The following is an 11502-nucleotide window of genomic DNA, read 5'->3' on the forward strand; positions in this document are numbered from 1 at the left end:
TCCCTTTGCTGTGCAAAAGCTTTTTATCCTGATGCAGTCCCAATAGTTCATTTTTGCCTTTTTTTCCCTTGCCTTTGGAGACATGTCTAGCAAGATGTTGCTGTGGCCAAGGTCAAAGAGATTGCTGCCTGTGTTCACCTTAAGGATTTTAATGGATTCCTGTCTCATATTTAGGTCTTTCTTCAATTTTGAGTCTATTTTTGTGTATGGTGTAAGGAAATGACATCTTTCCGTTTGCAAAGACATGGATGGAACTAGATGGTATTATGCTAAGTGAAATAAGTCAATCAGAGAAAGACAAATATATTCTCACTGATATGAGGAATTTGAGAAATAAGGCAGAGGATCATAGGGGAAGGGAGGGAAAAATGAAACAAGATGCAGCCAGAGAGGGAGACAAACCATAAGAGATTCTTAATGTCAGGAAACTGAGGTTTGCTGGAGGGAAAGGAGGTGGGGGGGTTGGAATGGCTGGGTGATGGTCAATGGGGAGAGTATGTGTTGTGGTGAGTGCTGGGCGTTGTGCAAGACTGATGAATCAGAGACCTGTACGCTTGAAACAAATAATACATTATATGTTAATAAAAAAAGTTAATTGACCTAAAACAAATAAACAACAAATAAATGAAACAACAATAACAAAAACACCAGGCTTTAAGCCCCACTGGTTACAAGAACTCACAAAATTCAGCCCCTCTCATTTTTGAGCCAATAGTTTTGGGGAAATGTTTTCCTTGTGCATTCCCCTGTGCACTCCTCTCTCTCTTACCCTTCTTTGTGACCATAGCTCCTTCCCCTCCACAGAACTCACAATTCCTTTCTCCCCTAAACCAGTCTCTGTACTTCCTACCTTCTTCAATGTGGCCTCTTCCTTCCCTTAAGTTGTGGAGTTTATTCTCTCAGTCTTCAGGCTGAATTCTGGGGTATTTCTGATAATTTGATAGTTATCTAGTTGTGTTCATGGGACCAGAGGAGCCTAGGGTCCTTTACTCCTCTGCCATATTTGATCCTTCCCTCCCTCATTACTTTTAAATTTAAGCCAGTTTCTTCTAGAGATTTCATAATTACTCAAATATTTCTACATTTCAAAGGTTTTTTAGTTTTTGATTTACCTCTTTAATCTATTTAGAACTGATTTTTGATAAGATATAATGTCTCATTTTTTTAAATAAACATTTATTGAAAAACTCTCTTCCCTATATATCTGAAATATTTTTAAAACCTATCACATTAATTTTTTTATATCATATGATTTGTTTCAAATCTATTCACTTACTTCCTATTATTTTATGCCAGTATTTCTTTTAAATTATCTAGTTTTATAAATTTTGATAATGTTAGAGCTGATCTATCCTACATCCTTACCTCTAGTCAAAATAGTATTTCTTTCATTTCTTTTTCTTTAACTACTATGTCATATCTATACTGTTGGTGAATATGGATAAATTTTATAGTTAATTTTTGTGTTTCTCCCATAGCCATGCCCCAGATATAAGGATATTTTACATAAAAAATATGTTAGAATTTCATAATTAGTTGAAATGTATCCTGGTATCTGCAGTCTTCTTACTCATGAACATTTATAATTTTTATTTTATCTGTATTGTACATTATTAAGAAAACAGTGGAACAATAAAAATAGCATCATTTTATGTCCTATTGTTCTTTTATAGTTGCATAGTTGTCCATATAATTTATTCAGCTATGCTCCATTTGATCGTCATTGATTACATTTTCATTTCTTTTTAAATGTCAGATTTTGCAAAATATAAGTATGATTTTTATTATAATACACATATATTTCTCATACATCTTTACACTTTTTAAAAATGTCATTATTCTGGAAAGATTCTTAGAATAAAGAGGGTTGTTAAAAAAAAGAAAAAGAGGGTTGTTGAGTCAAAGGATATGGATATTTAAACAGTTCTAATTGGTTGTTTTTTATTTTATTTATTTTTTTATTATTTATTTTATTGACCTTCTATATTTCCTTTCTTTTTACTCGCTCAATAAATATTTATTGATTGCCTGTCACTTGCTACTCACTAATTTATACATGAATGGTGAATAAACAGATGTGGTCTTCTTGGAGCTTAATTTAGTTGAGAAAGACAGATAATGTATAAGTAAAGACATAAATAAGATGATTTTAGTTAGAAAAAATATTGTAAAGAAAATACACTTGATAAGACTGAGAGAGGGTGAGCTACTTGGGCTGCCTTAGGCAATAGTCAGGTACTGAAGAGGTGACTTTGATCCTACTCCTTAAAAAAAACAGGCAAACTGGCCCAAGTCAAGGAAAGAGAATATTAAAAGGCACTATTAAAAACCAGATTTTCTTTCTTTTTTTTTTTTATTCTTATGTTAATCCCCATACATTACATCATTAGTTTTAGATGTAGTGTTCCATGATTCATTGTTTGTGCATAACACCCAGTGCTCCATGCAGAATGTGCCCTCCTCAATACCCACCACCAGGCTAACCCATCCTCCCACCCCCCTCCCCTCTAGAAGCCTCAGTTTGTTTTTCAGAGTCCATCGTCTCTCATGGTTCGTCTACCCCTCCGATTTCCCCCACTTCATTCTTCCCCTCCTGCTACCTTTTTCTTCTTCTTCTTTTTTTTCTCAACATATATTGCATTATTTGTTTCAGAGGTACAGATCTGAGATTCAACAGTCTTGCACAATTCACAGCGCTTACCAGAGCACATACCCTCCCCAGTGTCTATCACCCAGTCACCCCCTCCCTCCCACCCCACCCCCCCCACTCCAGCAACCCTCAGTTTGTTTCCTGAGATTAAGAATTCCTCATATCAGTGAGATCATATGATACATGTCTTTCTCTGTTTGACTTATTTCGCTCAACATAATACCCTCCAGTTCCATCCATGTCGTTGCAAATGGCAAGATCTCATTCCTTTTGATGGCTGCATAATATTCCATTGTGTGTGTGTGTGTGTGTGTGTGTGTGTGTGTGTGTGTGTGTGTGTATATATATATATATATATATATATATATATATATATATATATATATACCACCTCTTCTTTATCCATTCATCTGTCGATGGACATCTTGGCTCTTTCCACAGTTTGGCTATTGTGGACATTGCTGCTATAAACATCAGGGTGCACGTACCCTTTTGGATCCCTACTTTTGTATCTTTGGGGTAAATACCCAGTAGTGCAATTGCTGGATCATATGGTAGCTCTATTTTCAACTTTTTGAGGAACCTCCATACTGTTTTCCAGAGTGGCTGCACCAGCTTGCATTCCCACCAACAGTGTAGGAGGGTTCCCCTTTCTCCGCATCCCCGCCAACATCTGTCGAAAACCTAGATTTTCATAACAGAACATAACCTCAAATTCCAGTGTAGAGACTTATTAATACTCTGGTTTCTCTTCAGATCACATAAATCTTTCACCTTTTACTAATTAGAGATTTTTATTAGTGATTACAAGCTGGGTCTCTGGAATCAGCTGGTCATTAGATTTAATTGTTAACTTCTGATCTTCAGTTTCTTTATTTCCTAAGTGGTAGAAATAGTTTATATCTGACTCACTACACAAATTAGGTACAGAACATATAAAATGTGTAGTAAAAAGTCTGTTTTCATTCAGTAACAATTATTATTTTTATTTTATTGTTGTTAAGTAAACAGACACAAATTATTTTGACTGGAGATTTATATTTAGAGGATATGGACTGGATTGACATCGCACTCTACCTTATAATAGCTGTATGGCCAACTTAACTTGTTAAGCTCCAGTTTATTTCATTTACAAAAATTAGTTTTATCTATCTTCCTTTATTTCTGGAGCCTTGCTTGGTACCAAATTTCTTCCTACTCTAAGGTTCAGCCTTTCTGAGCACATTAATTAATTCATAAATTACTCATTGAGTTCTTATGCTTTGCCATAAGATCTCCAACATCAAAAATCTCTGCTTAGAATCTCCTCAATCCTTGTCTATAGCATAGTGCTAGAATATTCCCTTCTTACTCTCTAACAGTGTCCTATCCACCAACCAGAATTTCTGCCGCTGACAATATCAAGATAGTCTATGTTGCCAGAAACTTGTCTTATATCCAGCTCTGGAAATTTCTAGACCTGTTCATTTGCCCACCAAGCTACCATATTAACCCCTATGAAGACAAAAATATAATGTGTAAATATGTTATCTGCTGCAACTACTGAACAAATGAGATTAAAATAGGTTTTGCTTTTTCTTTGTAGATCTAGAAGTTATTTATAGTATGAGTTTTGATATCACTGTTTCTTTTTAAATATGTACTTTTGAATAAAACCTTTTTAAAATAAGAACTACAGGTCGCCTGGGTGGCTCAGTTGTTAAGCGTCTGCCTTTGGCTCAGGTCATGATCCCAGGGTCCTGGGATCGAGTCCCACATTGGGCTCCCCGCTTGGCAGGAGGCCTGCTTTTTGCTCTCCCACTCCCCCTGCTTGTGTTCCTGCTCTCACTGTCTCTCTCTCTGTCAAATAAATAAATAAAATCTTTAAAAAATAAATTAATTAATAAAATAAAATAAAATAAAATAAGAACTACAATGAAATTATAAGGAAAGGTATAAAGAAATGAACTTTAGCTAAAATAAGTCTTATTTGTAAGATTACTGTATGAAATTCCATATCTGTAATTATTGTTTCAATTTTTCTTGCATGAAAGATTTTCAGAAAAAAATACATTAATTATTTGAGACAATTTAATAATAATAACAGGATGTGATGGTAAAAAGTCACATGTTGATGGCTGAAAGGGATTTTATTCCAGTAAAGGAAGAATAGGATATAAGCTTATCAATTGAGATATCACCCATAAGTAAATGACGCCAATTGTCACAGCTGGCTTCATTTTCAACTGACAATTCAGTAATCAACAAGTGACAGACAAGAGAAACCAATGACATGAGAATATAAACCATTTCAATAAATTATAAAAATAACTTTTGACTGACAGTTATTTTTATATTTAATGTAACATTACCTTTTTTCTCAGGGGAAATCAACCACATTGGTAGAGATCTTTCTTCCAGTTTAGTTCTCAGCTTAAACCTTAGGGTAAATAACTTTTGGAAAGTATGCCTCCCAGAAGGTAAAACTAGATGAAACTTGGTAAAACTCTAATTAATAAAAACAAGGAGAGAGAGAATTTACCTGTTCTTCCAAAGCCCCCAGTGATTTCTATTTGTTCAATGCAGATCAACTTTTTCCCAATTTCATGGTATGAATGGGTGACCAACATTCCTGACACCCACAATGCAATTATGACTTCTCATGGATAATTATTTTAGTCTAGTTCTCAAGTGAATGGCAAACTTTGGGTCTTGGCATGTCTTAAGTATTAGATCCATTGTGCCCGAGACCCCAATTCTTGTTTGCTTACATTTGCATCATATTTTAATCCCAGTTTCCATGCATTGCAGTTATGTTCCAAACTCAGAATTTGGTAATAAATTGGAATTATTGATGCTTAAGGAATGAAAATGTACTTATTTCTTCATCATATTCTTGAACTATTAGACATCTTTAGTCCTTAATGGGACAGGATGTATTAGAATGGTTCTAATTTTTTTTCTTGAAGATATAAAAATCAAGCCAATTCTGAAATTAATGCAGTGCTATTTGGATCATTCTATGTCAATGCAGAAAACTCATTGTTCTTTAAGGAAACAAAAGAGACAGAGAGAGAATAATGGGACAAAAGGAGAAATGAGGCAAAAGGACACAGGCTCCAGTTAAATACTGTGTATGCATAGTTATGGAAACATGTCCTATGAATAGCTAATAAAAAAATAAAAGACTTTAAAAACACCACTGATGGGTTGCCTGGGTGGCTCAGTGGGTTAAATGTTCACCTTCAGCTCAGGTCATGATCTCAGGGTCCTGAGATCGAGTCCCACATCGGGCTCCCTGCTCAGTGGGGAGCCTGTTTCTTCCTCTCCGTTTGCCTGCCACTACCCCGGCTGTGCTCTCTCTCTCTCTCTCTCTAATAAATAAATAAATAAAATCTTTAAAAAACACCACTGAGGTTGGAACAATGAGAGACACCTTTGCCCAAGGATCTCCAATGTATCTGAAGGTGTGCCCAAGGACATTTTAAGGGCATACAGTTCTACTGCCAAGTTTTGCTCTGGGGCCTCAAGTTAAAATGCCTATAACTGAGTTTTAGCTATTTAGAAATCCACTGCTGGACAATTTACTAGCAAAGAAGAGATATACAGATTATTCTGAAAGACAGAAAAGACTGAAAAAAACATTAGTAAAACACCAGCTGGCAGAGAAGATAGAGGGGCAAAAAGGGGAAAAGACAGGTGATGTAGACAGATGGAGAAACCAGGATGGAAAATGGTATTAATACATGTATGTCAGGGGCACAAATCCTGTAATTTATGAGCAGATCCTGCAAGTTAGGTATAGAGGGTATTAAAATTATTACAATGCAGTAAAGATTATATTGCTGAGTAACTGATAGTGTGAAGAGAAGCAGGCAGATATTAGTAAATATAGGAAATGTAGATATAAACAGGATGGAAGAAAATTAGATAAAAATAAGAATAGAATGATGCATAAGTTTTATGTTTCCTTACTAGAAGGACCATATCTAAAACAGGATAAATAAAACTTGATGCATGGAGATTGTTTTCTAGGCAACAGCATTTAGATAAATAAGTCCTATCCCATTTAGATAGGACTGCATATTTTGTTAGAACTGAGATTAAATCAGTTTTAAACCTATGAAGGGACAGTTCTGTTGGGCTTAAAACTTACCTGAATGTATAGACAATGTCACTATGAAAACCAATTTGTGAGCCCCTCGGTTTCAGGGCAGTGCTAAAAATAACACTGTCCATGTCCACAAGAAACTGACCATTCAAATATTTACTGAGTTATTACAACAGAACTGACATGGGCTGGGTACTGAGGATTGAATTAGAAAAAGGTGTGGTCTCTATTCTCAGGCAGCAACAGTATAGTGAAGGAGAAATAAATTAAACGATTCCACAAATCAGTGTACTTTACATGTTGTGATAAAATCTATGCAAAAATAATACAAATTATCATGTGAATCTATAACAAGGGAGGATACTTCGAGATAGGATGTGCTAGTGCTAGATTTTGGGACCAGAAGGAAGGCTGCCCTGAAACATGTACTTTTATCCAAGATCTAAAGGAGAAGTAGGGATCCTCTAGGACTGGGGGGAAGAAGTGGTAAGATGATGGGGGTTGTGGGAAAGCAAAGCAAAGGCCTAGAGGTGAAGGGTCTGTCTTGGAGGATCAGAAAGAAATCAGTAGGTTGGGATTGATGGAGTGAGTGGATGTAGTGTCTAAGAGAAGACTGGAATAGGCAGAAGTAGATCATGAAGACTTTTGTAGGCCATGTTTCAACAATTGAGGCAATGACATGTTTACAAATTATAATGCAAATTAAAAAAGAATGTTCAAAAATAAAAATAAAAAAGAATGTTCATAAAGGCACTGGCAGAGTGTCCTCAGGAAGAACAGCACAAGGAGAGATCATTCTTACTGATAGTTCATTGAAGTCTTCTTGGGGGAGTTCACATCTGTGCAGAGCCTTGATGGAGGAATAGCATTTTAATTGAAGAACTGAGATGAGATCGACAGGGGGAAAAAACAATTGTGTAAAAGCACAGAGGAGGATATAATGTGGATGATGAATAAAGAATCTATTTGAAAGTATATAATTGGAGACATGCCTGAAATTATAGATTGGAACCAATTCATGGAGGACAATGCTGGTTACATGAAAAAATTTTTATTTTTCTTACTCTGTAAGTAGTGAGAAATCTATCATACTACTTAGAGTATGGGCTTTGGGTTTGAGTTTCAGGTTTGTCACTTACCAGTTGTGTGAATTTGGGCAATTTAACATGTCTTTGCCTGTTTTTTCAAATTCAGCATCTTTGGGATGATACAAGGTTAAATAAAGATTCATAAGATGAAATATATAAAGGCTTAGTTCAATGGTTTATATATAAAAGCTTAATGAATGGTATATACTTTTACTGTTAATATTAATAAAATAATTCACATTGGCCTGGAGGATACTTTGAGATAGGATACTTGGTACAGAGATCCTTGGGCTAGGGGTTGAGGCCATTGTAGAAATTAAGATATGCAGTGATGAGAATTTGAACTAAGAAGGGTGTTTGCAGCAGAAAGGATGGAAATGATCCCATATGAACAACATGTAGAAAAATGAAATATGGCTATGAACCACTTAACAGCTTAAAGGCAAAATACAAAAGTCTGAGGTTAGGTGGGTGGGTTAGGGACATGGTGTTCGCCATGCATTGAAATCAGAGCATCAAGAGAAAAAAAAACTTTCTGGGGAATCACTGTGTGAGTGTGAATATCATTCCCTGACTAGTGAAATGAGACATGTCTGATAAGAGACAATATATATTACCCATGACTCAAATTTAATTCACTCATTTATCTGTTTAAGAACTGTCCAAAATAAAAACATTCTGGTTAAAATTTACCTCATGATTTCTTGGAATCTGCTCATGTAATAGCTTGATACACACACACACACACACACTGATGTGTTTAAGTAGAATGTGATGTTCTGTACCTATCTTTTAATTTTTTGTGAAGTACAGTGCATGAAAAAAATGTATGAAACATAGATGTACCACTTAACATAAAGAGAATGCTCAGGTAATCATATCTAAGACAAAGAATATTACTAATATCTCAGAAGCCTCTCTCCATGCCCCTCTTCTTCTTCCATATCCTTAATTTTATATTAATTACTTTCCTCCCCTAGTTGTTAACTATTCACCCTTAGAGCCATTCTTTTAGTTTTGCCTATTTTTAATGTTTATGCAAATGATATCAATGATGTTATGGATTCTCTTTTGTCTGTCTTCTTTTCTTCAAACTTTGTTTTTTATAAGATTTATCTTTTGGGTTGTTTATGGTTGTAGCTATACAAGTATTTGTTTGTTAATTATATTATTCAAAGGTATTTGCATTGTTTCTATTCATGGGCTATTATAAATAATATGGTTTGAATATTCTTATTTATGCCTGATGGTGCAAAAATGCATTCATTTCTATAGGGTAACCATATTGTAATAGAACTGGAAGAGTATGGCATAAATATATTTTTAACTTTTACTAGACAATGGCAAACTATTTCCCTCAAATAATTAGGACAATTACACTCCCATCAGCCATGGATGAGTGTTCCTGTTGTTACATATCATAACCTACCTTTGGCATTGTTATTTAATAAGTGAGTAGTGGTATATCATTGTGACTTTGACTTTTATGAGAACTTTCTGCTTATCTTTATTTTTTTTATTTTTTTTAAAGATTTTATTTATTTATTTGACAGAGAGAGACAAAGCGAGAGAAAGAACACAAGCAGGGGGGAGTGGGAGAGGGAGAAGCAGGCTTCCTGCTGAGCAGGGAGCCTGATGCGGGGCTCGATCCCAGGACCCCGGGATCATGACCCTAGCAGGAGGCAGACGCTCAACGACTGAGCCACCCAGGCACCCCTTTGCTTATTTTTATTGACCATTTGTAGTTTTCTTGGTAAGTGCCTTAGTCTGCTGCCCAGTTTTCTACGGTTTTCCATCTTTTCCCTGATGGATAAACAAAAAAGAAATTATTTATGTAATATTGTTATGATTTCTTTATTAGCTACATATGTTATAACTATCTTCTTCTCCTAGTCTTAAAAGAAATTATAATAATTCTAATGGTGCCATTTGGAGAGATAATTCTTAATATTTTATCAAATTTATCAAACTTTTCTTTATGGATGGTACTTTCTTGTCCTACTTAATAAAGATATTTTTTAATATTATAAAAGCTAATATCTGTATCTTTCACATTTAGGTTTACTTATACAGCCATATCATCTGAAATTAGTGATGGAAGTATGACTTAGGTCTTCTTTATGAAATAAAGTAGCTCCATTCTATTTCTAATTGCTATAAGATTTTTTCCTATTTATTATGTATGTTCATAATTTTTTTTCTTTATTCTGTTAATGTGGTGATTCTATACACTGCTTCCCTAATATTAAATAAAACATATGTTCCTGTGATAACCCCAACTTGGTCCTGATGCATTTTCTTTTATGTTGTATCATATTTACTTAGTGATATTTTAGTTAGGAATTTTGCATCTAATTTTGTGAGTGACATTACAATGTAATTTCTATGTTTTAGAGTCTTTGTTGGGTTTTAGGATTAAGGTTATGCTAGCTCATAAACGATGGGAGAAGATATCTGGTTGTTATCTTTTCTGGGAGAATCTGTAAGATCAGTATTCCTGACATTACTTATTCCTTAAATATTAGAAAGAATGCAACAATGAAACTACCTGAGTTTTTGCTGTGGCAAGATTTTCAGTTACAGATAATTATAAAAATACTTATAGGACTATTTTTATATACATATTTTTTATTGCAGTAAAATGTTATAAAAATTGCCATAGTAAACAGTTCAAGTGTACAATTCAGTGACATTAATCACATTCACAATGTTGTGCAACATCAACACTATTTCCAAAACTTTTTCATCAGTCTGAACAGGAACTCTGTAACCATTAAGCAATGACTTTCTTTTCTCCCCTTCCTCCTAATCCCTGGTAACTTCTAATCTATTTTATGTCTCTATGAATCACCCATTCTAGATATTTCATATAACTGAGATTATGTAATATTTTTTCCTTTGGTATCTGGCCTAATTCCCTCCCACACCCTACCCCCTTTTAGTCATGGACAATGAATTATTTTCACTTTTATGTATTTATTTGCACAAATTTGCACAAACATGACTTCATTCACCAACACAAAACATACAACCAGGACACATACAAGAGGTGTAAGAGGCAATAAATAGAACTGTGGGGCCAGCTTGCTTTGGTCCATGGTGGGTCTATCCCTGAGCACCTGGCCCTGGCCCTTAACCAACAGCTGGAGCCAGGAGGGGCAGAGTCTGGGCAACTGGTGTAACAGGCCAGACGTGCAGCCAAATGTCCCCTCCAAACAACCCCCAGGGCCCTGCAGGGCATAAAGTCAGACTGGGCCAGACTCCGCAGACCCTAGCTGTCAATGTCTGAGAGCACGGTTTCTTACCTTGTCTGAACTTTCAGGGAGCAGGTGATGCCATCTTGCACCAGGGGCTTCCTCTTGATGGCATGCAGGCTTTGGCTGCAACTCTGAGGCTTCTTTTGGCCAGGCTGGTGGCTGGTTGCTGGTGGACTGCCTCTGTATCTGACCAACACTCATCCTCCAGGTCATTGCCCTGAAAACCTTCTGCCCGGGACCCGATGGTTAGCCTGATTTTGGTTTTCTCCAGTTTTATTTTGATGGCTTATGTGTAGATTTCTTTGCAGTCACCCTACATGGCATCATAAAATTGAAACAGTGGACTGATACTATCTGTACATTTTGGAAAATTCTCAGATGCTACCTCCTATTAATTATTTCTGTCTCATTAATATG

General features: G+C 35.5%; 1 pseudogene; it reads right to left on the reverse strand.

The window, feature by feature from the left end:
* LOC110575961 overlaps nucleotides 1-11298 on the reverse strand; it is an 88590-nt pseudogene extending 77292 nt beyond the window's left edge.
* Nucleotides 11299-11502: the final 204 nt, after the last annotated feature.

The sequence above is a fragment of the Neomonachus schauinslandi genome, chromosome 11, assembly GCF_002201575.2.
Source record: "Neomonachus schauinslandi chromosome 11, ASM220157v2, whole genome shotgun sequence".
Lineage (NCBI taxonomy): Eukaryota > Metazoa > Chordata > Mammalia > Carnivora > Phocidae > Neomonachus > Neomonachus schauinslandi.